General features: G+C 35.0%; 1 protein-coding gene across 1 annotated transcript in view; it reads left to right on the top strand.

Annotated features, from left to right (window-relative positions):
- Nucleotides 1-26,349, top strand: part of LOC117779675 — a 130,166-nt gene that overhangs the window by 51,512 nt on the left and 52,305 nt on the right. The gene's annotated exons all lie outside the window — the stretch shown is intronic.

The raw sequence follows: 26,349 nt of genomic DNA, 5'->3' as shown, positions 1-26,349 counted from the left end.
CGTTCCGCTTCTGTTTTTTTTATAAGGAGTTTGGCTTAGCGAACGGAAAATGAATCCGCAGCAAACGTCACATGCTTGACGTCTGTAAGTATTCTGTTAATTCGCACACTAACGCAATGAAACATATGAGTGTGTTGGTGCCGACCACTGGTGTAGTATATCGTTAAATCACCTTATTCATAATTCGAAGTTAATTGCCTTTGGAATGCTAAGCCGTCTCAAAAGTCTAAATCCGTTATCAGTATTATGGTCATGGCGCAAACTGTAAGGCTACATTTGTTCTTGTTCTCTATCTCTCCCACTCTCTTTCTCTCTCTTCCTCCCTTTGTTTCTCTCTATCTTCATCTCACCTTCTCTTTATCTTTTTCTCTCTTTGCTTTCATGGTCTTCTGTGTTGTTGACTCGCTTTGCGGTCGCCAAGCCTCCAAAGCTCTGTTATATCTGTCATTAGTTTCGAATACCAATGGATATTAGTAGGTATGCGACTAGAGATTAGCCCAAAAACTGAGACTAAGACAAACAATGTAAGCACACACATTCACAAAAAAACAATCGCACAAATACACACACACTTCAACACAAACTTACGGAGATACGAACAATGTATCATGATATAAGCGGTTAGCCTGTTTACCTTGTGTGTATACGTGTATACGTCAAGCTGCGGGGGTTGAAAGGGCAAAGGGGGTTGTGTAAGCAAGGAAAATCAATATATTCAAATAATTCATTAAAGTTACTGGAGCACTGTCTGTAATTAATTTAAAATGAGCTGGCATTTAGGCCAAGTTTGTGTAATATGCAAACGTTCAACAAACGCTGCACAGTGGGGCAGATCCTCATTTTGCGTTGCAAAAATCATATCTTTTGAACCGGTGAAGATATTTTCAAAATTTAAAAAGCATTTGATAGAAAACTTTATAAGCTTTAAAATGAGTGTTTTCACTGCGTAATAGGCCTAATGGTTGATTCAGGGCTTTCGGTCAAAGTTGAAAAATATTTTCAGTGCATATTTTACATGTAAATTTAAAAAAAAAAATTATTTATTTTTTGTTCGAAATATAAATTTCAATCTTTTTTATTCTTTAAACAGCATCGTTTAATATAAAAAAAAGTTTAATTACGTTTATTTAAAAAAAAAAAAAATTTTGTTTTTTTGATAAATCTTGTATGATGCCTCGCATAACGAAAACGTATGAAATTGTACTGCGCTCTTCCTCTTCTAACACCATTTTATTGTGAGGTTGCATCAGTTTTCGTCCTATAACTCTCCCAGACGCAGCTGGACGCATGAAAGACCGGGTTATTTCGTTAGAGAATTGATTAACGAAGACTCCTGTGGTAGTGGGATCGAGTCCTTCGAGTCCAATTTTTTCTATTCCATCAAAGTCAAAAAATAGCCTAATTTTAGTGCTTTTTTTAAACATCGCTGGAATGAAAGGTCAACAAGTGAAGAAACAAAATTCTACGGCATTTAATTAAAATGAATGTACTTTTCAGATGAAACCAAAACATAAAGATCTGTCATATAACTTGTCATCAAATCAGTTTTAAAGTTTGCATTTTAGGAAAAATCCACATTTGTGCGCGCACTGAAATAAGGGTCAACTTTGAGAGGCTGTCACGCCCACAATTTTTAACTGATTTCAAAAATCTTTTGGATTTGTAATCTCTGGAGATTTCTCTATCGGATGCTTTTATTACTTTTTACAAACGCTTTCGTCAAAAAAATGATTTTTGCCACGCATATCGGCCGCCTGCCCCAGTGTGCGCTGTTCCCCGGCTCCAAAGTCCCTCCATCGTTTTTGATCAACAGGAAGCGACTGGCCAAAATGCGATTTTACGCTCCGTTGTCAATGACGTCGACCTTAAAGTCCCAAATATTGTTGTGTTGGACATTTCAGCGTTTGATAAATGCGACCCAACTCGAAAGTGAAGTCAACTCAACTCGGCTTGACTTAATTCAAACCCAAACTCAAACTCAAACTGAAACAGAAAGTAAAACTCAAGCTAAAGCTAAAGCCCCATCCCGAGAATCCGCAATTTAAAGCCAACCCAAATAGTTGTCTAGGTCAGCAAGTGGAAGGCGTTGAACCAAGGCGATTTATGCTATACTGCGAGCTTTAACCAGCTGATGCAGAATAAGTCAAATATTTTTCCCAACTCATATCTTTCCCTGTGTTAGGCAGCCCGTTTTAGCAAGCTGATAACAATAGCTAGAATAAGGTAATGATAGTTATTAAATAAATGTAAGCCATGGGACTAAACAAAAAGCATTTGAGGAAGCACAATCAGAACCATGTTGAAGGTAAACCCTTAACCCAATTGCGTACATTCTTATAACAGTTTGGCTCCATTAATAATATAATTCGGCTTTGTGAAATATCCATCATGAATTTAATTATATTAGCCAAGAAAGCTTAAAGAAGAGCGAGAGCTAGGTAGAAAATTTGTCGCATTCTCCTAGCGGAGGTCACCTTAAAAGTTCTCGGCATCATGCGAATGCTTTGCTCCTTTGGCTGAGTGTGTATTTATTTTCCTAAACTTTTTTCAGCGACGCTCAATTCTGGGCACAATTTATTATTTTATGCATGCATTTCAATGGCTTGAGTTGACCGACGCAAGAAATTGGGGGAAGGAAAATAGGAAGTATCCTATTCCTATCTGTGACTGACGCACAGTGGGACCATTTCTCACTTTGCGTTGCAAAAACATTTCTTTTGAACCAGTGAAGATATTTTAAAAATTTGATTTGATCATAAACTTCTTAGGCTTTAAAATGACAGCTTACACACGGTGATTGGCCTACTGGGTGACTCAGGCTTGTCGGTCAAAGAAGAAAAATACTTTCTGTGCATATTTTACATGTAAGATTTAAAAAAAATCTATTTTTTCTTGTTCGAAATATACATTTTAACCTTTTTTATATTTAATACAACATTGCTTAGTATTTAAAAAAGATTTATTACACTACTTACAAAACAATAATTTTTTTGGGAAAAATCTCGCACTGCGCTCTTCCTCTTTTATCACCTTTTTAATGCGAGGTTTCATCACTTTTTGCCGTTTAACTTCCGTAGACGCAGATGGACGCATGGAGGACCGGGGTAATTTAATTAGAGAATAGATTACTAAAGACTCCAGAGTAGTGGGATGAAGTCCAAATAAGTCCATTGTTAGTTATATTCCATCAAAGTTAAAAAATAAACAAATAATTTTAGTGCTTTTTTTATTTTTATGTATTTACATCAGTGGTGTCCAAAGTAGGCTATAAAATACTTTTTTGTAGCACATGTGATAGGATAAAGTACTTTTTAGCCTTCTTTGGACACCACTGATTTACATATATGTAATCCAGAATTGCGAAAGTCAAATTTTTTCTCAAATCTTCGCGTAATTTTTTTTTTATTAATGGCAAAAGGTGAAGTAATCGATTAAAATATATACTTACTCAAGTAAAACAATTACCAGGTCGAATTTTCGCAATTCTTTACTAGCTATAGATATACTATTGAAATGAATGCAATCAATATCACAGGAAATGAAGTAAGGCGTGTTTGAGTACAATTCGGGGCAGAACCCTTTCTACACACCTACAAAATAATTAACTAAATTTATTAGTATTCATTTTCAAATTTTAACTTAATAATAAAATAATAATAATAAAACTAATTAATAAATAAATAACGATATTTCTGATTCCTCGTTTGCTAAAATCATCAATACCATCGAATTAAGAGAAATACGGAATCCCTTTTGGATAGAAGGAAATATATTGTATTCGTTAAACGATTTTTCTTATTGCTGTGAAATTGTTGCCAAAGTGAAATTCAGAGCAAGCCTGAAAGTTTCATCACTTTTAAGCTTTCTTTAAATACTTTGCTTGGATGTTGTGTATTATGATGAAATCAAAGTTGTCTTTTACAAAGTTTCTGTATCTAAATGTGTTTTGGTATCTGTAACTATCAATTCCAAAAGTTGACACTTTGCTGGCTTTTGTTCAGGGAATTGTCGCAATCAATGGTCCGGAAATTTGTATGTGCGAATAGTAACAGACCTACAGATACAGATACAGATACACATACATAAACATACACATGTCACATGGAGCACACATATGACAAAAGCGCGTTCAAAGGAAGAAAGAATTTTATTTGACAAAGAGTCACCAATACAAGCAAATATTCAATATATGGCCAGGACACACTATTGAGCAACTGTTTGATGATAGTGAAGCTTGGCGAGCTAATTAGCTATCACCAATCCTGCTGTCCACACACACTTTGTTGCTCGGATTATTGTTTATGGTATTCGTTGTTGATGCTGGGGGAGGGAACGTTGGGAGGAGTATTGTGGATTTGCTGTTAGTTTTAGATGTCAGCTAATTGGCGTTTAATTAAGTTGAAGGTGCGACTATCTGTGAACTTAATTAACTCAACGACAGTGAAAAGAGGAAAAAAAACTCATATCGGGTTGGATTGGTGGCAGCAAACGATGCTGCATTGATTTATGCGTCTATCTCTGGTTGCAGCTTCCTGCTTCCTTCTTTCTACTTCCTGCTTTTCTTGCTTCTTGCTGATAGACGCCTGTTAATTGAAAGCGATCCATTATAAAGTATAGAACGATTCAGCGAGGCCCTTAAGTTAAAGCTCCTCTCTCGTTACTTCAATAATCCGTCACTCTGCACTTGAGTTCACTGATTTAGGTACTTATGCAAAATTTAATTTACTCTAAGAATTGTAATATATCCTAAAATTAATTAACTGGTTTAAAAAAGTCGTGAACTGGACTAATGCGTTCTTCATTGCTTAATATGTTTTATTGGTTAAAACTCAGAAATAATTGAATGGGACGAGAAGAAAACGTTTTGTAATGCGTGGACAACTTTGAAAAATAAGAACGATAGTTCCTATAGTTATTCATTCTCATCGAATTTTCCACCTATTATTTTTAACAAACAAACCTCTGTTTCATTTTTCGTCGACATTTTTATGCAAATGAGTTCGTCGAAAGCACTTCAAAAGCCACCCAACACTGCCTAGAGTAAAGAGTCGAGCGGCAGAAGACAGGTTGATTTAAAAGGCAATGGCGATTGGTCTGACAAAAACATCACGATAACAACTCAGAGTCACTTTGACAATTCCTTTCTTGCCAATATGTACTATTCCTATCCTTGTTCCAGTTAATGCCACAGCATGGTATGTTACAAGTTGCGACACAAGCGATAAATTAATTGTGGTTAGGCGCCACATTAACTGACAAGAGGAATGTATCTCATTACAATGCTACGCAATGCCAACATGTGCAGTCAGTACATGAGTAAATGATTTTAAACGCCCATAAGTAAATATCGAAATGTAATTTAATTATATAACTAGCTGACATAATTCTTCATAAAAGTTCCATTTTTTTTTTCATATTCATTAAGTGAGTTTTCAAGAATTGTTCTCCGACAAATTGAGAAATTTAACACTGTAATTATTTATTATCATTATTATTATTATGTTAAGGAATGCAAAGATATTGAAGGACCTTCATATCTCAACTGGATTGCAATTAATAACAAGTTTTTAATTAAATTATTTCGGCTTCATTCAATGACTGCAGCTCAAATTTCTTAGTTTCAATCAGAATTCTCATTTTGTGAATTAGTTAATCAATATTAAACATGATGAATAATATGCAGCTCGAATTAAGTCTTATAATTCCTCTTATATAATTTATTTAATTTTTGAAACTGCATTGGAATTAAAAAGCTGCAGACTACTTGGGAAAGATTGTCTTAAACTCGTATTGTACTTTAATTTAATGCTTATATACCTGAAATTATATGCAAGTCAAATACATATATGTTTAAAGGTTATATTAATGATTGGCATAATAAAGTAAGCGACAAGGTGTCGTATACGTAACAAAAGATCAACATTGTGTATTGAAAAAAAAGGTAACATGCAACCTGCATGTTGCAGTCGAAACATATTCAAAGGATATGAAAATATTGCCATTTGGCCACAAAGCTGCGTTTAGCCTGTTAATTAAGCCGTGGTAAACGTCTTTTGCAACTGCCTCTTTACATCTCCTTGGCTGCAGCTTAAGGCTTCGACTGTTTGGCTGAGCAACAGCTTGTAAGGGGCACGACTTGTGGCGCGTCTGTCACCAATTAGCTAATAGCCAATTAAGTAATTAAGTGCGCAAGGTGCAAAAACGTGACAACTGCAAATTGCCGTAAAAAATGCTTCATGTTTGCGTGAAGTGTTTTTTTTTTTCTGTGCCAAATTTATGAGCAGAGTTAACCCGTAAATGACCATCGATTAGCAGCTGTTGGTGATTAAAGTCCCTTCTAACATCTAATTAGTTTTGACCCAAATTGCCAACATTAAGGAAATGAATTGCAATTTTAAAATGCACATCGAGCAAACCAAGAAAAAGCAGCAGTCGACATTCGACAGCCCGTGAATATCTGCAAGCCCTAAGACTGAAATGCGATTTTAATAAATGCCTTGCCCCGTTTTGCGGCTGCCTCAGCAACAATGCCAACAGTGGCAGCAACGTCGACAGCGACGACAACGTCTCTAAAATTAGAAATTACAATTTGCAGCTGGTGGCGGCTGTCAGGAAGGTCATGACACACATTCCCACTGCCACGCCACCTGGCGGCGAGGGAGCAAATCTGCATGACTTGAATAAATGTCGGTTCAACAGAAACCTGCTCTCAAAGCCGTGGTTCAGTTTTCTTAAAAAAGTGTTTGTAAAACCTTAATTTTAAATTTTAAATTCAAACTACCATAAGTAGTTGGAATTGCTTAAGAACCAAACTTTGGTAGTAATCAAATAATGTTAATAACGGAATACAACATGCCCACACACAAAAAAAAACTAGTCGAGATCCCGTTACTTACTTCAATATATATAAAAGTACTTTAAAGAAATTACTTGTATTACTTTGAAAACATTAAATCGTCATAACTACCGTTTTACTGGTCCTATCTTGATGCAATTCAGTAGGGTGTCCGACAGTCGAGTATGCTCGACTGTAGCACCGCATATTGTCTGAATTTAACAATAACATCCTGAATACATACCCTACAAATACATGCTAAGATTAAGAATTTTTAACTTTGCTTTATAATGGTTTGTTCTTTCTAAAAATGTAAAATTGATTTAAGGTCCCCCAAATTAAAACTTATTTTGTTAGCTTTTATGAAAGCAAAATCATAAAAAAATTTAACCATATTTGGAGATATTCGATTGATGGCAAACGGAGACTGCTTAGTCTCTCTTGTCCAATTGATGATCGTAAGTGGCTCAAATTTATTTGAAGTTTTCTAAATGAACGATCTGCTAAGAATCGTGAAAAAATCGTTGTCAAATTCATTGTATGCTTTTCAAGTTCACTGTCCAATTTGGATTTAGTGTTAAAGCCTGTTTAATAATTCAAATCCTCAGAACCATTAAGAATGGCCTCCAATCTCAATTTTAGTTGCTAAATGATGGGGTCGATTGATTCTAAAAATGAAATTCGAAATGTACCAATTTCTGGTATGTTTTTGCTATCATCTGCATCCACATATTAAAATTGTTTTCGCACTTTTCGTTGTCTGATTAATTTAACTTCAAGCTCAAGTTCAAACTCTTTTTGAAATATTTCCAAATTTCATATTTTCGGCGCCCCTAATATCTTATCGCCGGGGGCGGTTGTTCCCGTGCGGCGCGGAGTTTCAAGTACGAAATCAATTCATTCATTCTGTGTCTGCACGGAAATCTCAAATCTCGTTTAGAATTTAAAGCTTGTCTACTTGACTCAAGCATTGGCTTTAAAAGTCTTTCTCCTTTAGCTATTATGTTTTAAACTTAAATACTTAATACGTAAGCTTATTTGGTCCCACTATGCAAAAATTATTAAAATACATCAACCAACGCAATGACATCCAGTGTTGTTCTATAGCGCATCGACTACGAATCGAGAATTCCGAAAATATTTCAACAATTAGTTATTGTGATTCTATTTTTTTAATATAAATATGTATTTTAAATATTACCTTCATTTAGAATTAGCTAAATCTAATTCAATTAAATTTGTTTTTACTAAAATTATAATATAGAATAACATTTTTTCAAATAAAAGGTATATACACTCAGAAAAAAAATCAAGATTTCCGTACTTAAACAGGCCATTTTTAAGTACAAACGATCTCAAAAGCTGTCTAAATTCGGAATTTCTAAAGTTGAGCACAAAAATCGTATTTCAAGTTCGGTTTTTGCAAGTACGGAAATCTTAAAATTCGATTTTTGTGGGATACTTTAAATACGTTTTGGGTTTAATTCAAGTCTAAAAAAAATTTAAAACATACTACTTTAAGTACACAAAAATCTTGAGCTAAGCCCAAAATGAACATACACTAGTGTGTGTACTAAAATTATTAAAAATACTTAAATTAAATACCATTTAATAATGGTGTATATTTTTGGTTAGCGACCTTTCGAAATAGGTGCTGAATTTACCAGCGATCCAAGCTTAACGTCATATTTGCGTCGCTAGAACCACTTGAGAATTCTAAGGTGCGACAATGAAGAAGAAATATCCCAAAACGTACTTGTTTTTAGTACGAAACGATCTAATTTTTAACTTCCTTTCAATTTTGAAAAAACCTTTTTTAAGTACAAAAAAATCTTAAACTAGTTTAGTACAATAACTCAGTTGTTTCTAAAGGTATCTTTTCGAGACTCACGGATTATATATTTTCTATGGTCTTATATATTCTGACTAAGTTTGGATAAAATCGGACTATTATTTCGGATAGCTGCCATAGAAATGTGAAGTCAGAATTCTAAAATTAAGATCGATTCATACTTATTTCAAGATTTTTAGTACACAGCAAATCTTAAAATTTTAAGAACGAAACGGTATAAATTCAAGTACGGTCGAATCTAATTTTAGGATGGCATTTTTTTCTGAGCAGGTGAATATATTCTTGTGCCCCGTCCGCAGCCTCATACTCACAATTAGACTAGTGTAAAACCGCCAGGTCATCTGCGAAAGTGGCTATACAAATTTTCTGGGAACGGCAATATCAGCGAGGTCATCGGGTATAGGTATGTCCGCTGCGTACAAATTGTAAAAAAAGGGGGCCAGTACACTAACTTGGTGGACGCCAGCCTTCATAATGCGGGGAGATGAGAATGCTGCTCTTACTTTTTCATTAAACTTTCACTCCAAAAGATAAGTGCGTAGCAAGTTAAAGTAGGGAAACAGGAGGCACTTCTTGATTTTAAACAACAGCCCTTTAAGCCACACCCGATCAAAGAAGACACCATAGCAGTAGTCCTTATCATGAAATGCCTTTAGAATGTGGCTCACCACCCTGTGAACTTGCTCCACTGTGGCATGCCCTCTTCTAACACCAAACTGATGCTCGGAAAAGACGGTCACTTGATCCATTAGGTCAACAACAGAGCCCTCAGAGTGGTGTGACAAATTTGATCACGTTGATCACCTCCTCCACACGAATAGGGTTGATGGGTAGACATTAAACATTGTCGGCATGTAGTAAAACGCGTTTAAGTTGAACTCGTCAGAGGTGCAGTTCGACTTGGAACTTGGACCCAGGCCATATGGGCATAAAAGAGTATGTATGTTGGGGGCGATAATTACCAAGAATTAAAGTCCACCGCCATTAGCCTCCGGGTCTGTATGCGTTCCGTCTCTATCTTTAGTCTTGATGCCATCGTCGCACAGTGGTTCCTTTTGGTCATTTTTGCTTGGATTAATTAATGGTTTTTTCAAAATACATGCGGCCTTTATTCATAAAGTTTATTTTATTATACTAAAAAAAAAAAATAACAAAAGCAAGAAAATTCACTTGTAAATACTTTAATAGCTGTCAATATTAAGCCAAAAACTATTCATCATTCAGCTATCGATAAGACAAAAAATTTCAAAAAAAATAGTCCCAGCTAAAAGACGAAGATGACCACTGTGCATCGTCTGTGTTTCCGATTACGTCGCTTGTTCAACTTAATTTGGTTTCATGTTTTCGTTTTGAGGAGCCATTGCCGACAAAATTTGCGAGCCAGCGGCAATAAAACTCATCGGCGACAACAACAACAACAACAACGACGAGAGTTTTGCATCATTCAAATTGTCGGAGTCGAATACTGAGCATGGTGCTAACACTCGTCCACAGCTTCTTGTACAGCCACAGTAACAAGAGCATCATAATCAACATCGTCATCACATTCACTATCGTCATCATCTTCGACGTCATGGGCAGTCAGAGTTAGTGCTGTCAGAGCTGTCAGCGCCCATGGACCTCGTACATTGTCAGCATCACGTTGTGTGGAACTGCGATTGGATTTGGGGTAGGAACTGTGTCTGGGCTTGGGACTCGGACTGGGACTGGGGTTGGAATTGGCACTGGGACTGGGGATGCCCTTAGCTGTCTGGTGCTCTAGTTTTGAAGCTGTTGTTGTAACCTTATGCCATAGTTGTCGTTATTGTTGTTGATGATTTTATAACACTCGGTCAACTTCAATTTCATTTTCATTTTGTTTTTTTTTGATTTTGCTCAACGACCTGTTCATCTCATTAGAGACAGCAAACCTTTTTCATGCCCTTTGCAAATTGTGTAATAATTTTGTTACGAAATATATAACACGTTGAAAAAGGCGCGGCAGATACTTTAAAGTACATATATATTCTTGATTTGTAATTTATAAATAAAATGTCGAGTAGAATCAATATTGCCATGTCCGTCTCTCCGTATGTATCGCTTTTCATCACGATAGAAGTATATTTGGAACAGGTCTATTTGTTGCACTCAGTACATATGTCGGAATCAGCCAATTGTCACAGATTCCATTCTTAGTATTGTATAATAAGGCCTAAGGAAATTAGCGTACCTGTCATGAGAACTACAAATTAGTCTCTAGTAAGGCTATCCGTGCGAGAAGTGATAACTACTAAAAAAAAAACTAATTATCAATTATAACTTAATAAAAATAATACAAAATTATGATTTTTTTTATTTCCGTGTAAAGTTGTAACGAATCGTTCGGACTAAGACCTATTGAACTAATCCCTAGTGAACGAATGATTCGAATCCCATTTCATCTCGCTAGAGACACACTGTAGATAATATATATTAAAATTATAATTTTTTAGGATTAAATAATAATTAATTTATGGTTTTCGTTTAATAAATATAAATTTTATAGTTTAATCAAAATTCAGTTAAATGATTGATCCAAAAAAAAAAACCTCTTCACGAGGTAAAAGTCTAGTGACGAAAGGCTAGATGCCCCAAAATTTCTGATATCCAATTATGTGACGAACAATAAAAAATAAAATATGAAAATTATATAAATATTATATTCATAATTAAAAGTAAAAATAGTTCGGCAATCGGCACTGCCCAAAAAAGTTTTTTTTAGGTAAAAGAAATGTGGGCTTTTTGCGCAATGTGCCACATGCCGAACTATTTTTATTTTTAATTATTATTCTTTAATTTTTATATCTGTTATCACTGCGGACGGCAGTCCGCGCTAGTGACGCAAGCAGTACGAAAGGTGCAAAAGGCGACTAGCAATATATACAACTTATATGGAAAATTTGCTACGACCGTCCTGGTTCATGTGATAAGGGGGTTTAAGTGGGAGGGGGAAAATTTAAATGATTGCAGCTTATGGGGCCGTTGGAGCCTTTTGGTACAATTTTTTATTTTTTAAAAGTTGCTATCAAAAGCGCTAAACAACCTTAGATGTAATGATGGCGATTTATTTCTTTTCCAAAATCTAGAAATGTTTGTTCTACGACTTTTTGAATAAACCCCTAGTTTAGCGGAAAAACGGTATTGAAATCTGTTTTTGAGGGCTGTTAGGCGTAACTTTAAACTTTTTTTCTAAAGTACTCAGGTAACATTTTACAGGTGAAATACGGGTTTTTAGCTAATATTTTGGTGATATCTGACAAAACGGCTCAAACGATTTTTAGTGAAAATTTACATGATTTAGTACGTACAATTTTGCGTTTTTTGCTATATGACTCATAAATTTTAACTGTAAACTGAATTTAGACACTTTTCTATCGGTCGAAAATCACGTTTTAGTATAAAAAACTTTTTTGTTTTATGAAATATCGTAATCAAACTGATACAATAAGCATATAACTTGGATTTATATATCCTGTCCAAAGTTGATTCAAATCGGACCACTTTATCATATAGCTGTCATAGGACCAATCGGGCAAAAATCCAAGTCTTAGCATGAAAAACTTTTTTTCCATAGTAAGTACGGGGTCTCCGACAGTCGAGTATGCTCGACTGTAGCAACGCGAGCAAAGGGAGCAGGGCGCGAAGCTCCATAGTTTTCTTTATAGTTAAAGAAAAATTTGTTTTAAATATGAAAGACTTTCAACAACTCAATAAATATATTTTACTATCTGCCTTCATTAATATTAAAGTTACAATGTCAAAAGCAATTGCAAAAATTTCTGATATCCCACAAAATCGACCTCTACAAGAGGTAAAAGTCTAGTGACGAAAGCAATTTCTAGACCCAAAATTTCTGATATCCAATTTTGTAACGAACAAAATTAAGTTTAATATAAAAATTTTAAATAAAAATATAAATTAATATAAAAATAAATTACGAAGATTGTCATTCTGCTAAAAATTTGAATGAAAATGTCAGCTCTATCTCTACTCGAAAAACAAACTTCATAAAAAAAATACCCTTTTGAAAGGTCGCTAACCAACAAAATATACCATTATTAAATGTCATCTCATTATGTTATTTTGCTTAATGTTGGTGTACATAATAATTTACGCTTTAAGATTAAATGAAATTAAATAGGACAATGTTTTGTACTAGAAACAAGTACATTTTGGGATTAGTTCAAAATTTTTGTGTACTTACACAAGTATGTATCTTACTCTTACATACTTGAATTAATCCCAAAACGTACTTAAAGTATAGCGGACAAATTTCATTTTAAGATTTCCGGACTTGCGAAAACCGAACATGAAACAAGATTTTTGTTCTCAGTTTTAGTAATCGAAGTGAGACCGCCTTTGAGATTGTTTGTACTTGAAAATCGCCTGTTTAAGTGCGGAAATCTTGATTTTTTTTCTGAGTGTATGAAAAATGTTGTTGTTACTTGAGATATATAAACCAATCTCACAGGTTGTGTACTGCGCCGACAATTGGGTAGACAAAATATTTCTTAAATTTTTTTGCAGTCTTAGCCTATTTCATAGAAAGTATTCCTATAGGGGGTGGAGCACCCTAGTTTCTTTATGTTATTTATATAAATTCTAATAACAGGTATGGCATGGTCGCTGTCAAGTATACTTTCAAAGTAATTCCCAAAGCTTACAAAGAAATGAGCCTTGCAAGTACTGTGCTACACCAATTCCAGATACAATCTGATGAGAATTAGGAACATTCATAATATTACTCTTTCCTAAGACTAAAATAAGTATTCAAGAAGACGGCAAAGAATCTTAATCTAGAAGTTACCGCTTTAGCAATTTATATTTCCGCTGCTCCCTTGTCGTGTTCCAGGCATTTCCTCAAAGCTCTATCGTTTTAGTCGATGCGCGTGCGAAGGTCGTAAATTAATTTATATTATGCCTATGTCCCTTTCAATTACTTTAGCCCGTCGATATACCCACAGGCCAGAACAACTATCGTTGCATACTAATAAGAAACTCGATTGAGATTACCTATACGCAATAGGATACGGAACTGAAATAGGTATACTATATGTAGATATTGGAATGAGCATAGAGAGCACTGAGAGTAGCTCGAAGATCAATGGCTTATCAACAGCTACAAATATATGCTTTGTTTGCCTACATTGACCATTTCAAGTTGCCTTTTAATTGTAGGTATTGTTGTTGCTATTTGCTTGGCCGTTAAAATGTGTAATCAGAACTGGCCGTAAATCAGAAAGCCTCAAAAGGAAAAAGTTGCAAACAAAGGATACTCTTCGACTAAAGCCAAACCTGTCCAACAAGCCATTAATTTTGTGTTAAACTCAGGTTACTGGAGCTGTGTCTTGGTTAAGGAGCCTACGGCTGTGTTTTCACCATGAAAAGACAATCCCAAACAGGCCGACAAAATGAGGTTGCATTGCTAAAGACGTAAACGATTTTTGCAGATGCGTCCATTGCCTGGGCATGTTGCCTGTACTTTGGTTTATGAAAACATTTGAATTAATTATACTAAAAGTTGTGGAAATAGAAAATGTTTTGCATCTGATGCCTGACGAAGAATGCCAGGCATTGTGGAAAGTAGTGGCTGGCAATTTAGCTTATGGCAGTGTCATTGTGTGACTATGCCCACATTATCCGGTTAGTTTCAATGTATTTCCCTTGATTCACCACCCTCCTGTGATGAAATTAAGCGAAATATACATATACGAACACATAAAACTAGTAAAAGATACAGACACTCGTACCAACTTCTAGTGCCCAACTATGTGCTACTTTCTTATGGGTGGCTTACTTTCTGTAAAAAGACTGCATATGAATTATACAATGCGTGTCCCCATGGTCCCTAGTCCCACCTTAGTGTACTTGAATTTCAACTCGATTGCTTTAAGAGTTTCCCATTTACTCTCTGGATAATTTGATTGTACGTGTAATCAATTGCCTCAATCCTGAATCAGCGCACAAAATATCTGCTTTTGATAGAGTGATCTGTAAAATTTTCGTCATTGCCCTGATTATTTTTAATTAATTAAATGCAGAAAACACTAATCTACAGGTATTAAATCTGCAAATCATACCTATTGGGGTTGAAATCTACGGCAAATCAGTAACTGTGAATTCCGGATACAACGCTCGTCGGATTAACTAACAGCGGAAATAACACTAGCCACTTGGTCAACACCCTTAAAAACTACTATAAATTTGTAAAATAAAAGAGAGTGCATGAAGCAACAGTTAAAAAGACAAAAAAGAATACTCAAATGATATAGTATATTTATAATTATTTGAATCTGTGTGGAAGTGAGACCTATTTTTATTATACTCGTTACTTAAAAAATAAGTAAAAGGGTATATTGTGTTCGTTGGAATGTATGTAACAGGGAAAAGGGGGCATCTCCGACCCCATAAAGTATATATATTCTTGATCAGCATCAATAGCCGAGTCGATTTAGCCATGTGTGTCTGTCCGTCCGTCCGTCTGTCCGTCTGTGTGAGCGCCTACATCTCAGAGACTATAAGAGATAGAAATACCAAACTTTCACCCACAGGCTCCAAATGCGTTGGAGCAGGTCAAATTTGTTTTAAATTTTTTATACAAATCGCGAAAAACCACCACACCCACAGTTTTTAGGATAGTACAGTTTTTATGGTATATAACGTTATCTCATAATATTATCTATAATCTCACTTAACCGCAGCAAGATCGGACAAGTAGAACGGGAGTAATAGCTAACCAAAGTTATTAATAAAGACATTTTTTCAATACAATCACCTAAAAGTATGCAGTAGCTTTTATTATGTAGTAATTTCTTAAAAGTACTTTAATATATATTGAAATAAGTAACGGGTATCCTATGGTCGGGATCTCCACTATAGCCTTTCCCACTTGATTTTTATTTAATGTCGAAATTCTTTTTACTCAAATCTATTTTTATTTATGGTTATAATTTTTATGTAATTTATATACATATTAAATTGGATATCAGAAATTTTGGGGCATCTACTATAAACTTTCGAACCTAAACGGTAACCTCGTGATTTTTTTGAAAATATCAGAATTTTTTTGTAAAGGTCCGAATAAAAAACTAGTGATTTTTTCAAAGTCTTGTAGAACAAACATTTCTAATTTTTTAAAGACGAATAAATCCCCATCATCAAATCTAAGGTTATTTAGCGCTTTGATACAAACAAACAGACATCTCTCTTTTCATCTCATTTTGAGAAGGTCACTAAAAATTTAAAATTTATATATCTTTTGATCCAGTTGTCGGATTTAGGTGATCAATCGACGAGTATTTTTGATCGAAATTAAAAAAAAAAACAAAAATTTTAAAAAACGCCCCAACGGCCTTATTAGCAGGAATCATCCTTATTTTGCGCCTCCCACTTACACCATTTGATCTCATGACCCAGGTGAGTTAGCAAATGTTTTAGTATGCCAATTTGTTAGTTAGAACTTAACCTTTCGATAGGTACAGCTCGATCTGATCGGAAAGTCGTAGCAAATTTTCCATATTAGTCGTTCATATTGCTACTCGCCTTTAGCACCCTTCGTGCTGGTTTCGTCACTAGCGTGAACTGCTGTCCGCAGTGATAGTGATTTGTCCCTTGTTGAAGTTAAAGTAGTGGAAAGTCCTAATTTGATTACTTTTGCAACTTCGACTGAAGCATTTTTAACTCTGCTCGTAGTAGCAAACAAACAGTCGCACACTTGAAAATGAAGGCCTCTCGCCAGTTTTCCAATTTTTTCTATATTTTCGAAAAGCTACTCAAGTTTCTTAATGGCAACTCTGGCGACAGTTGAGGTGGAAATATGTGCAAACACACAAATGCTGGGGACGAATGGAGGAAGGGAGGTAAGAATTGAGGACTGTTGCAAATTGCCGGAATGGAATTATTCAGCTGTGACATACAGTGGGGCCTTTCACTTCACTACTGAAGGTATTAAGTTTTAGGCACGTGTTAATTGAGGGGTCGCAAATTCGAAAAGTTATACATATAGATTTTCGTTCAGGCCGATAGCTGAGCCTATCTAACTATGGCAGTCTGTCCTTTTTTTAGAAAGTACTTATTTCGCTATCGTTCAGATTTTTAAAATTTCTTCAGATGTCGCAACGCATCACATAGCTGTCTTAGGAGCGGTTAGTTTAAAATCGAACTCTTATATTTAGTACTCCCTTTAAAATCCTCAAATTAAGAGCATTAATACTATTTACATAGTCTGAATAAATTTGGTTAAAAATTTTCACACTTTCACAAGCATTTAAAATTGGGTCAACGTTTAGAGGCTCTATCACCCATAATGTTTACCAGGTATCAAAATCCCTTGGGATTCATAATCTTTGAAGCATTCAGTCTCAGATGCATACCATTAACCGAACTTTATTGAAAAAATAACATTATTTTTACCTTGCTTTTCGACTCGGGGCCCAGTGTGCGGCACTATCCACGCATGTTCACTTTAAACGCAGAGCACAAAAACGCTCTATAAGCGGTTGACAGGCAAACATGTGCTCCCTACGCTCCTCTTCCTTTCTTTCACGTGTCTGTTGTACAGATTGCATCAACTCACGTGCATCTAACAAATGTCTCCTAAGTGCGTGTGTGGAATTTGCAAAAGGCGTGCATGTCGTACACGTTTGAGCCTCTTACTATATTTTCCCTTTGTCGAAGTAAGAGTTATGGGTTTCATAAAATCAAACCTGAAAATACTGGTCAGGATGCATGGGAAAACCCTAGGTGTTCTATTTATTTTTAGTTTTTATCATAGACATTAAATTTAACTTGATTAAAATTGTTATTAAATTAAAATAAAATTATAATTTAAGCAAGCTGAAAAGGGTATAGTTAAAACCCCGACAATGAAATTCCTGTTACATACTCTAAAACGTTTGTGTTGCTTATTACTTATTACTGACTTTTTTTATTGCGATAAATCCCCTTATCTCAAACTCTGCTTTTAGGTGGGGTTAACAAAAGCTCCAGGTATAAAGGTGGCACCTCGCTTTCTCGGGACAGTTTTGTGAGTTAAAAGTGAATGATATAATGCACAAGAGATTTTCTAGACATTTTGTATAATTAAAAGTCATGAATTAAAACCATTGTAATGTTGAAATATGTGCATAAAGATAGCTATGAAATTTAATGACCTTACTAAAACCGTAACATATATTATGCATAATGAGCTTTATATTAGTGAAATTGATCAAATCTTTGGTCAAAATGATAGAGATTTTAAAATCATCTCGAACAGGGGTCTGTGTCACCCAAAATCTCCTCAAGTTGATTTTTGGTTGGTTTTCGGTTGTTTTCGATTTCTGTGGCACCCCCCGATAATAAAACAAAAATAGTCGGCATATGGACGTTGTAGACTTGATGTACTACCAGTGAGGCCGGTAGTAAAAGGTAATTTTATTAGAGGTATAGAACTTCGAATTAAAATAAAACACAAGAAAATCGTCTTAATGCCTATCGATTTGGCTTTATTGTAAGGATAATTTTATGCCATTAATGTTTAAATATGATTTCCGGACGCCGTGGCTGGCTCGGATATAGCCAAGTCTAGAGGTCCAATTTTCAAGCACTTTTTCGAGCATTTGAGGCCGTATGTCGGCAATAACGCGACGAATGTTGGCTTCCAAGTCCCCTAACGTGTATGGTTTGTTGGCGTAGACAAGCTACTTCAATTCGGGAACAAAATAGTCGGTTATCATGGCTCCTTACCGGCTTCCATTAACGGTAACTGACTCTCCAGCATAATTTCTCAAGAAGTATGGCCCAATGACTCAACGGCAATTTTGCTTGTTGACGTATCCATTCAACCAAAAATGAGTCTCATCACTGAACAAAATTTTGCGATGAAAATCAGCATCGAGATCAATCAGCGGCAATTGTTTCTTCGGTGCGGATGCGTATTATCACATAGAGTAAATTTAGCGCGAAAACGATCCATGCTTAACATAATTAATTGCTCTGAAGGACGATTTTGTCGACCATAAAATGGACGGAGCTTGCGGTAAACTTCGCGAACTGAACCATTATTTTCAAAATAAATTTGCACAATTTGCAATCGTTGTTTTTTTCTCAACCTGTTCATGATAAAATGGCAAACCAAACTGAACATAAATGAAATTATAGTTTCCAGACTTAACAAAAAAATGTCAGCTTTATCTTCGAAAAACCAACCTCTAAAAAAAACACCCTTTACATAACTACGTATGAGACCATAAAAGCACAAATCACTTTTTTTTTTTGTCTTTTATTTTCGAGGTCAACCATAATTATTTTCTGCATCACTATATAAAATTGCTGTAATAGAAATAATCAGTCGAAAATGTAATGCAGTGCAAGGGCATCAAATCTTCGGCGTGTTGAGCGGCATCCAAGGGTAACAACAGAAAAGCTTACAGAAAAAGTTGTTTGTCTTTTTTATTATTTGATAAACATCATATATATATTTTGTTTTCCATATCGTTCTTACAATGTTTTATTTTTATTTTTAAATATTTTTCATAGGATAATGATATATTTATTAAGGTGTTTAAGCCGAAATCCTTTGCAGCCGTGGCTTTAAAGTGTTGACTCGATTTTTGTAAGCAGAAGTCAACTCTCCAAATAAATGTATAATTAAATATTAAGGTTTTTTAACCGCAATGGCTAATGGTGTTTATATAAAAAAACGAGTGCCAATTTGACAAATCTAATCATTTTCAGGCATTCAGTACACTAGTCTTACACAGAATTGATTTTAAGCTTGCATGCCGCAAAATGACTGTTCCCTAGTGTAATATACTTTTTAACTAATTTTTATTCCGTGAGTAACTGGCTTCCCTGATTTTCTTAACAACCTTACAAGCAAAAAGAAAAAAAGCAAATCGGTAAAAAAGTCAGCTAAAATGGCTTGAGATTTACTTAGTGTGGTAATACGAGTGTAAGGTTGATAAAAACTGGAACAACCCGAATAATTGTTGCTAACCACGTTAGTACACACAACTCTTTGCCACAATGTGCCACTTTGTAAAGTCGTGTGTGTGTGCGTGTGTAAGACTATGTGTTAGTGAGAGTGTGTGAATGCTTGTGGTTCTTTGCCCTTTTACCCCTTTGCATCTCATCAGCAGCATCCACAGCCTGCGGCCATTTGTTTTACATTCCGTTTTTATGCCTCTGCTCTTGTTGTTTTTGCAGCCAGTGACCGCATAACTTGCATGAGTGTGAGTAGATATATATTTGTGTGTGTGTATGTGTGTGTGTGAATCCTTATGAGTATATCGCACACATACAACAAAAGTTTTATAACTAAAAATTGTAAAATTTTCAAGAAATACAAAGAATCTGTTATGGATCCAGTACAATAATGAGAGCAATAACAAATATTGGCCCGCATTGTTCATCAGATAATTAACTCATCTCGTTTATGATGGTTGATGGATCTGCAAAATAATTTATGCAGGAAATCTTTAACTAAGAGTTGTAACAATTTTGTTACATTTACTATATGTCACGCAAAAAATAATAAACAATGTGTACGTTATATAGATTTTACAAAAGTTGATATACCGATGTATTGAATTGTATTATATCAGTATGTACATTAGGATGCACCGATAAAAAAATCAAAATCTATGGACCATTCTAAGATGTTTTAAGTTTTAAACAAGCAACCATAGCTCTAAAATCAATACTTAGTCCCCGTTTTTTGAGTTGAAAAATGTTTTTTTTTTTTTTTTTATTTCTAGCATGGCGATTTTTCGATTTAGGCGACTAGGCCCTAGATTTGATGGTGGCATAATCAAATAATGGCTTAATTTATTTAAGGTAGATACTTCAGTTAGATTAATGGCAGCTCTTATAAATAAGCGAAACTGTAAAAAATTAAATTAATTTAATATGGATAATAATTCTTGCGGCATTTAAAATATATATCTGCTGCCATATATATGTGTTGTGTTGTTGTTGTCCACTGTTACCCACAAAAAAAAACCTCCACAAGAGGTAAAAGTCTAGTGACGAAAGCATATTTCAGCACCAATATTTCTGATATCCAATTTTATGGCGAACAATATTTATTTTAATATTAAATTTTGTAAATATAAAATTATATAACTAAAAAAAAATTCCATCCGGCACCATGCGCAAAAAGGTTGAGCTTCTTGTTACCTAATACTTTATTTTTACGCAGTGCCGAATATAACTTTATTTAATTTATATATTTTTACCTCGTGTAGGTGTTTTTTTTTTGTGGGATATCAGAAATTTTTGCAATTGCTTTTTTTTGACATTGTATTATAATTAACATTAATGCAGGCAGATAATAAAATCTGTTAATTTATTTGTTGAATTTCTTTCATATTTAAAAAAAACTTGTTTTCTTTAATAATAAAGGACAGTCATCGCAAATTTTCTAAATTAGCTGTTTATATTACTAGTCGCCTTCGCACTCTTCGTGCTGCTTTCGTCACTAGCGCGAACTGCCATCCGCAGTGATAATAAAAGAATAAATAAATTTCATGTGCGTTTCAGAATGACACAACAAGTTTAGGTAAATTTAACTAGTTTAAGCCTGAATTGTCAAAAAAACAAAATAAAATTTTCTGCCAACACTGGCTATTTTTGTCGCGCAAAAGCTGTCTGCTACATAGGTTTACTGATATGCTACTTTATTGCTGCTGTCATCTTTGAACTCCAAGTAATATGTATATATACACTTAATTGGTAATATCTTACGGAAACGATTTTTTACAGATATGTGTGATATACCAAGAAACGCGGAATCTTATTGTTAAATGTTACCTGAGTACTTTAAGGTACGCCTAAAAGCCTTCAAACTCACCTGTCCAATGATGTATAGTACATATCTGTAGCTTCTATGGCTTGGAAACTGTTGTGGTTTCAATTTTAGCGGGAAATAGCGTTTTCCCGCTAAACTAGCGGTTAATGTCGGATTTGGGTGATCGAGATATCAATCGACGCGTATTTTTGATAAGAATTTTAAAAGTAAAAATTTTTACCAAACGACCCCAACGGCCGCATTAGCTGCAATCATTCAAATTTTTTTCCCTCCCACTTACACCCCCTTATCTCATGAACCAGTTGAGTTAGCAAAAGTATATAACTCAATCTGATCGGGCAGTCGTAGCAAATTTTTCACATTAGCTGTATTTATTGCAAGTCGCCTTTTACACCCTTCGTGCTGCTTTCGTCACCAGCGCGAACTGCCATCCACAGTCATTGTTGGGCTATTTTTTTTTATCTAAAATCTAACCAAAGAAGTTGAGTTTCGTGGACTATTACTTTTGTGGTGCACGCTGGTGCAAGCAACTTTGTTAAAGTCTATAATGTAATTGACTTTGGCCCAATTGACAAAATATTTTTTCTTTTTTATTATAGGTAATATTTAAGCCAAAGTTTAAGTGCTTAGATTTACTTTTAGACTTCTTGCCAATGTATTGAATTTGTTTCCCAGAACAGAATGGAGAGCGGGTGGTACAATTTCCAAAAAAAATTATTTATAAATTCCACTTTAGTCTAACTAACTTAAATACAAAAATTTCAAGTCTCTAGCTTTATATTTATAGTTCATGCCGCCTAAATCGACCATAGTGCAGTGTAGGAATAAAGCAGAACTGACGCTGTAACATCTAAAGCATTTTGTATTTTGTAAATAAATAAAACATGAAAATATGATTGGCTTTCGCAGAGTTCGCAGAAGGCCATATGCACAATCATAAATAAACTAGTATAAGACACTCTTTACTCGTGTGCAATTTCTCAAACATAAACTATACGGGAGAAACGCAATATGGAAAAATGGTAAGGGAAACAACAGCAACAAGCAGGGGAAGAAAGAATAAATGCATCAGTGACTCAAGCAGCCACAGAAGCAGTTTGTGCTCCCGCTTCGAAATTCGTCTTCATCTTCGTCTCGATCCTAACTTATGGTTGAACAAGCATCAATTTATTATGTAAAATCAAAATATGTTAACCGCCATAGCACACATGCTCACGCACATAGACTGAGTGATATTTCCATTGAATTTGGCTAGGATGTGTTCCGACGAATCTCGCAAATAACTCGTTGCATAAATTTGAAGACTGTACGACATCGTGAGTGTGGTTGTGTGGGTGTGTGTGTAACTAGCTAGAGCTGTCCACAAAAACAACACCAAGCTCACCAAAAAATTGAGAGGCATTGTTGTCGCTATTCATACTCCCGGATATTTGCAAAATAATGTCAACAAAAATCCAATTTCCTTCTACCTTCCCGTTGAATATTGCGCATATTTCCAGGCATGCGACTCCGCTTACCATCTCTCAGTGAACCGTTGAGGTTGCGATGACTCTTGAGCTCTGCTTTGCTCTTTCTGGAGTCTGGAGTGTGGAGTGTGCACCGTTCAAATAAAGTGTACTTGTAATTTGCTCCCTAAACAAGGAAAGCGAATTTGTGGCAATGGCCACCTGCCTCACTTCCGCTTCGGTAGAGCACACAAACAATTAGTATCTTTGCCTTAGGTCTTGCTTTTCCGACGTAGTAGTGTTGATTCTTGAAAGCTTTATTTTCCATCATAATTTGTCTGCCGCGGCTGCAGTCGATGCGCTCGTTAGCTGGTTTTTTTTTTTTTTTTTTACAAGTTTACCTTTTTTTAACAGCATTTCCGTTTTCCGTTTCCCAACTTCCGGTACACTTGATCAAGCCGTTGGAGCGGTAGTCGAGGCCAAAGTCAAATCCAGTGATGGAGCTGGAGAAACTGCAGATGCATTCGATTACTTTGTATTGTTATAATAAATTTTTGCTTGATTTCCTAAGGTTTTTGCTTCCTTTTCTTATGTTCAAGTGCGGCTAAATATGCGAGTCCTTTTGTTATCCTCGGCATTCTCAACATGCTTGCAACGTCTCTCAACGTTGTACTTGGAGTGGTTGCTGTTGTAGTTGTTGGTGTTGTTGTCATCATCTCGTTCTCGTTACCATACACTTAATTTCCTCCTTTCATGTCCTTGATTTTGTTTTCCCATCGAAGTGTTTGCCCTGCACTCCAGTGCTTGCCCAGCTTAGCTTGAGCACATCCTGACCTTCATGGCCTATATGTAGTCTGTCGCCAATATATCCCGCCTCTCTTTCTCTTTGTCATTTTCCCTTCGCTGCTGCTGTGTCAACTATAACTTATTTTAATTCAGCTTTAATAGATATTTATGCTTTGTTTTTCATTTGCTCGCTTCGGCATTTTAATGATAACATTTCCGACATCTCAATAAATAAAATTTCTACATTTGATTTGTTGACAGTTAAAAATTGAGCAAATTCTCGTACTTATTGGTTCACATTCTCATCAGCATATCCGAATCCCAAACAACGACTGAATGTAGTCGGATTTAAAAATATACTTTTAGTGCATTTACAGTAGTTGACGTAGGGTCAATTCGAGCAAAGTTTTGGGCTCAAATTGCTGCTTACTCTTAGCTGCCTGAGTTGCTAAAAAAATTTAAGACAGTTATATTTATTCTATCAGAAACGTTAATCACCAAGAAGAGATTTTTATTTGAAAAACAGTGAGAGTTTTTTAAACAAGCTTGGTCTATCTTTTATTTATTTATAATATTTATTTTATTTATTTATTTATTAATTCACTTAATGTATTATTATAAGTCACCAACATTATTTCAACAGTTAGTTGTTAAGTAACAATATTTGTAATCGCTTGGGACAGTCCGCGCTAGTGACGAAAGCAGCACGAAGGGTCTAAATGTCTTGTGGTCCATGGGCCTTTATACAAAATAGTCCAGTCGGGCCCAAAAATCTCATATCGGATCGGCCCGGGTGTCGAAACACATCTAAAATTAGCGATGTACAAAATATTTTCGTTCTACCCAAAAAAACATTGAACAATTATAAATAAAACATTAAACGTTTTGAGTAATTCGTGGCGGGCCGTGCCATGCTCGGGCTATAAAAAAAGTGTCGTGTGGTGGTTCGTGCTTTTTTTAAGAAGAAATTTCGGGCTCGGGTCGTGCCGGGCCAGAAAAATGCATACTAACAGACAGACAGACACGGCTATACCGACTGTGCTTTTGATGCTGCTCAAAAATACATATACCCTATGGGATCGAAAAGGCACATAACGCTTAAACTTAATAGACCCTTAGTACTTTATAAGTAAAGGTCTAACAAAGAGCTTCAAGGAGTATACAAACATCAATTAAGTGCTGAGTGAAAATTAAACTGTCATGAGTCAGCTGAAAAGCGATTGAAAAGCGTTTTCTTAGAAAATGCTTTCGACTTGCATGTTCTTCTCCATTTTACAAGAAAATTCCATTTCAAAACACCGACCTTGATGCGAAAAACGTTGGTAACAAATCAAAATGCATAGATCCATTTTTAAAGGCAACGGAAAAAAGGAGGGTTTGGCAAACTGGTACTGGTTAACAGGTTGTGACAAAGAAGTCAGCAATTTTGCCGAGTGCACACATACACACACAAATATGTTACCTATAATCGCAGCAATCTCTATCTACTGTTCCCCTAGAAACTATTGTTGTTGTTGTGCACTTGCATTAGTCTATCAATAAATAATAAATTTGAGCTTCATTCAATTTGCAAAAAACAAACGCTAAAGACGCAGCTAGACGCCATGTTGCAATGCCAATGGAAACGGAAATGGCAATGACAATACCAATACTGATACTGCTGCTGATACTTATACTGCTGAATCCTGCTGATCCATTAGTGCTGCTTGCAACGAATGAAATATGCAAACGTATAATAGCAGAAACAGGCAATCACCAAAAATCTGCCAAGTTGGAAAGAAATCTGGTGATTAGAACAAACATTAATGCATTAAACTGTCAAGCAAAAAAAAATTAACATGCTGCAAGTTGGTTATGTACTTGAAAAACACTTGATATCTTACCGAATGATTACACTAGGCAACAAATTTGGACTTTATCTTCTGAATTTAGCCAAAACCGACTTTTTTGGATAGATATGGGACCCCAAACGACGAAAAACATTTTTTTTTCTATGGCAGAGTTTTTTAGAATTTGGTTTTTTTTTTTCGAGCCGTTTTTAGAGGTCTCCCATTTTTGTCATCATTACTCGAGAATGGCAAAACTGATTTTCAAAAGCTAAAAGCTAATGAATATATCTATAATTCATTTATACACAGTCTAAGATTTAAGCCAGTAGCTTAAGAGCTATTAATTTTTGAATTAAGGAAATGTTGTTTTCTTTGAAGCTTTTTTTTAACTTTTTGTACTTTAAAATTCAAGGAAAACTAAAAAAATTCTGAACTTCGGTTTTAATTTTTTTTTGCAAAGTTGCATTTGTTGAGCGTCGTTGAAGATATGATTTATTAAAATCTTTGAAGAAACGGCGATATAATAAAATTGAATTTTTTTTTTTTTTTTATTCAAAATTGGGCTGAAGTCTAGTGTTATTATCGTATCTGTATCTGTCACCCCATAGTGATGTTAATCCAAAATTTGAATCATAAGTTAAGATTGACGGAAAAAAAATTGAGCTGTTATATCGGTAAATAATAATAATGATTTGTAAACGCGTTTTCTCAAAAAATATTTTTTTAAATTGAAAACACAATTGAAATCATGCCAGTTTCAAGCTTTGTCATTTGTTTAGGTCATTTATTACTGT

This window comes from Drosophila innubila, chromosome X (assembly GCF_004354385.1).
Source record: "Drosophila innubila isolate TH190305 chromosome X, UK_Dinn_1.0, whole genome shotgun sequence".
In the NCBI taxonomy this organism is placed as follows: Eukaryota; Metazoa; Arthropoda; class Insecta; order Diptera; family Drosophilidae; genus Drosophila; species Drosophila innubila.
Note: the sequence above shows the minus strand (reverse complement) of the source record. Positions and strands in the feature narration are given on the sequence as shown.